General features: G+C 44.4%; 1 long non-coding RNA gene across 1 annotated transcript; it reads right to left on the bottom strand.

The window, feature by feature from the left end:
- Positions 1 to 252: 252 nt before the first annotated feature.
- LOC139059339 (uncharacterized) lies at positions 253 to 3,756 on the bottom strand. Its single transcript, XR_011514102.1, has 3 exons — positions 3,674 to 3,756; positions 1,514 to 1,597; positions 253 to 1,374 (listed from the first exon to the last, which is right to left on the bottom strand). It is a non-coding gene; the product is annotated as an uncharacterized lncRNA (long non-coding RNA).
- Positions 3,757 to 3,984: the final 228 nt, after the last annotated feature.

Here is a 3,984-nt window from a genome sequence, read left to right as displayed (position 1 = left end):
AATTGTCTACTGCAGTCGCGTTTGGACGCCGCATTTATGTAAAAATAACTGACCTGTAGATTCAGTATAACAAAGTGAAGCTTTATTAGCGCCTTAGTATTCTTGTGTTTCTGCAAGGCCAAGCTGTTCGAGATAAGTGAAAAACCATCCAGAGCACTTGCACTTTGGTTTTATTCGACAAGATTTTTTTACATGGCAACACAAGCACTGATATAAGATTACACCATACGGTAAAGACGTGACATGGCTTAGAGATGGTAAGGAGACAATTTAATTTCATTTGTGTGCTGCACGCAGCCGCTTTAGGTGATGATTTCAGGCACTCCTCTTGCTGCATGGAATGTTATTGTACAGATGCAAATATGATGAGCGGTTTGACTCGCAGGGTTAAGATACCAGCAGCGATTCTTAGTGCACTGCTTGAGGTGGTTAGGCTGCTGATGGAGGAGACTTGCTGCACGTGTTCACCGGTCTCACGATTACTTCCTGGCAGTGATGGTTGATGAGAAGAAACTCTTGAACGAGAACCATCCATCAGGCAAATAGGGCTATGAGATGCATTGGACTAAAGAGACAATTTCAGGGGAGAATGGGACGCTATGCAGCGCCAGGGAACGTACGCGGTGTGTTTGAGTGAGCGTTAACGTTCGATGATTTTATGTAGACGCACATCTTCGTTGAAGTATAAAACGGGCATCGAGAAAGTAACGAGAAGATATGTTGGCCTGACTGCAAGTTTGTTGAAATGAACCTATTGGTTAGAGCATTTGAATCATAAGGAGGAGCGCCTGTTCTATGTGTTCTACAGCTTGTGATATTACACACTTTTTATGGTTGCTTCCATTTTGATTTTCTAGCTTAGTGAGTATGGTTCCTGCTTAATATAGGCAGTTAATAGGAATAACGAGGATGATCCCAAAAGGGTGCCCCAACTTCTATAACAATAAACACATCTCGGGAGGCGTCATACGCATGAACAGAACAATAAATGCTGTCCAAGGTTACCTAGCGTTGAATACTAATTTACTGCTACAATAACAGCGCACGTTCATTGAGTACGCTACGCTTTCTAGTGTAATCAAGCAAATCAGCCAAGTGTACGTGTCAATGAAAAAAAAAAAAGCTTGCATGATTCGGGTCTCCAAAACCGTAATCATCTGGCTCATTTTGCATTGGTGCTGGAATAGCACAATTGACATAACTAGTGCATTTTGTCATGTAACATGCACTCAGGTAGCTGTAGCCGTTCATTTTTTTCGCACAGATCTTTGTCGTAGACGATGTACTTTTCCGGCCCACATAGCAAGTGGAACAGGAAGAAGCAGCTCGACTTGACCTTGTCGACTTCACCTGCTTTCGCCCAGAGTTCGCAGCCTGTCAAAATAAAACAGAGATGAGGAACCGTGTCCAATGATGCTATTAAACTGCATGCAGCTCGCACAATCAAGTGGTGTTGATTTTGCCGGTAGTGTGCATTAGTCTCGGCTCGCACCTCACGTGCGCCAACACTTACCGTTTCTGCGGTGCGGGATCCTCAGGATGTCGCAGTTATCGTATTCAGAAAAGGCCACCGCGTACTCCACCACGAAATCTCTTTCTAACGGGACAAAGAAAGGTAACAATACATCGTTAGTGGCACACCGATGTCTTCTAAAAGGAAACATCCAATGAATTTGACGCGATCGTTTCTGTGTGAGCGTGCTCGTTAGTAGTGCTTCCTGCCGCATCTTTCATTATCTTGGAATTTGGGAAGCTGCTACGGGATGCTTACTGCTACGCAGATTACCGAGCAGATGCTCGCGCGTAATACAGGCCTGTGAACATGAAACACTCTGGCACCCCGTAAATACGCTACGCATAGATGGCACCTTTGGTACCTTCATACAAGTGCATCGACTACACCTGGAGGTGACCTGCACGTTTTACATCCTGTGTATGATCAAGAAGACGTCGTGCGTCGCTTGCACCTACTCTAACACCCCGCACTCGTCTGGTGAAGTTGTACTAATCGAGTGCCCGCAAAACTTGCATCAATTTATTTCTGCCCTATTTGGTGGTATGTACTCTCAATGCCTCAGGTTGACTATCTGTAGTGATGTACTTTGGCGTGCTATAAGCGCAACGTTATTTTAGTTTACTTTTGGCTAGAAACTGCAGATAGTGGCAGTTTTCATAGCACACGCTGTGACTAAACATTTATGTTGTGCCGATAAACGTTGCTTTGCAAGCTGTGCCGGAATGATTTGGTGTTCTTATTTTTCATTTCTGCCTATGTTTTCTTTTTTCTAAAGATAGCCACTGCAATGGATATTTTAGGACAGCCGCTCACCGTTTAGTAGGCAGTAACAGCATTTTCTCGAGTAGTTTGGGCTTACTGGACACGTGGTGGTTAATAATATGGCGCGGATAATGGCATGTGGTTATTAAGGCGAAAGCCTTACGGTCGCTCGTTGCACCAGTTCATACCCGAAAAAAAGCGATGTCTCGTCCAGTGATCGAAACAATGAGAGGAGTGGTACAGAAATATCAGCAGCAGCAGTGGCTCGTAGCCGGAAATAAAAAACAAGAAACATGATCTGCTATGGCTCATGCTCCCGCAAGCAAGCAATGATGCAGTGCCTTTTTATGAAAGAAGTAAAGAAAATACACAAAAAAAGAAAAGAAGAAAGAACGAAAGATAGAATGAAAGACGGAACGTAGAAAACACGTAAAAGAAAGACAACAAAACAAACAACGTAGAACATAAGAACCTTTAGATAGTGCATTAGGTGCTCGCATGTGTCGTTGAGGGGACCGACCTACAGCACAACACATTTACTTCACACTGCAGCTCGCTATATCTTGCAAGAAGCGTGAGCCCTCCGATCGGATAACTTAATGCATTACCACGTGTGTTTTTCATGTGTTAAAGGAGTGTCACACGCTGCCGTTTTCGCTTCACTGTTTTCGGCGTCAACTTGTAAATAAGGCGCATGGGGATAGCGGGAAACATAATATTGTTCAGAAGGAAATTCGATGCGCCTATCAAGAATTTTTTTTAAAGAAACCCGCTGAAGCATGAGGCAAGAAGCGTATCATTCGAGTCATTCCTGGAGCAGTGCATCAGGTCTGCTTCTGACATAGGCACGCTGTGCAATGTCGTCGCTAATAGTGAGGTTGGCGCTAGCACAGAGCGCGCCTTCGTGGCGTCTTCGGAGGACAGTGACGGCAGTGCTACGTGAGGTTTTATGTAAACTAAGAAATGGCCTCTCAGGGACGCCTACATTTCTTCGTTACACAGGCGAATTCGTTGCAGTAGTGTTCGGTATAGAGTAGCTCACATTACATGTGAAACATAGGAATTGGGCCAGGACCCAACCAGCCGTTCGTTATACAGGTAATTTCGCTGTAGAGGCGTTCGTTGTACAGGCATTCGACTGCATTTGAGGTAGCGGTAATGCAATTGTACTTAGGCGGGCCGTGAAGGTAATTTGGCTTGAACGTAACCAGCCGTTGCAATAGGGCCTCTATTGGGGCCCTATAGGGGCGGTACCGTTTTCATATAATAGACCATATTTTTCGCTTTTTTTCCGCGAGCTTGCATAAAGCTCAGGAGAGATAAACAGGCTTAAAGAGATATCTGCACACATATTTTATGCAGAACAATAACCGTGCACATGTGAGTGTGGCTTACCGAGAGAAGCGGATGATTCAATCACGTTTGGAGTGTCATAGCCGTCCGTAGCCCGTGCCCATGCGTACACAGTTGCATTCTTCCTAAAGAGGGGAACAATCGTGAATTATTCACCAATCCTTCGCTCAGCTTATTTTGTTCATTGATGTATATTAGATGTGCAAGAATCAGTTAACAGGAGCGATATTAAAATTCGGGAGGTTCATACTGTTCAAGTCTTCTTGGGGCAGGTATATTGCTCATACAGTAGCTCGGTATGAAAAATGCTACGATGAATAGAGCGATTAGTATTCATATTCAACAGCACCACG

This window comes from Dermacentor albipictus, chromosome 1 (assembly GCF_038994185.2).
Source record: "Dermacentor albipictus isolate Rhodes 1998 colony chromosome 1, USDA_Dalb.pri_finalv2, whole genome shotgun sequence".
In the NCBI taxonomy this organism is placed as follows: Eukaryota; Metazoa; Arthropoda; class Arachnida; order Ixodida; family Ixodidae; genus Dermacentor; species Dermacentor albipictus.
The sequence above is the reverse complement of the archived record's forward strand: the minus strand, read 5'-3'. Positions and strand labels throughout refer to the sequence as shown.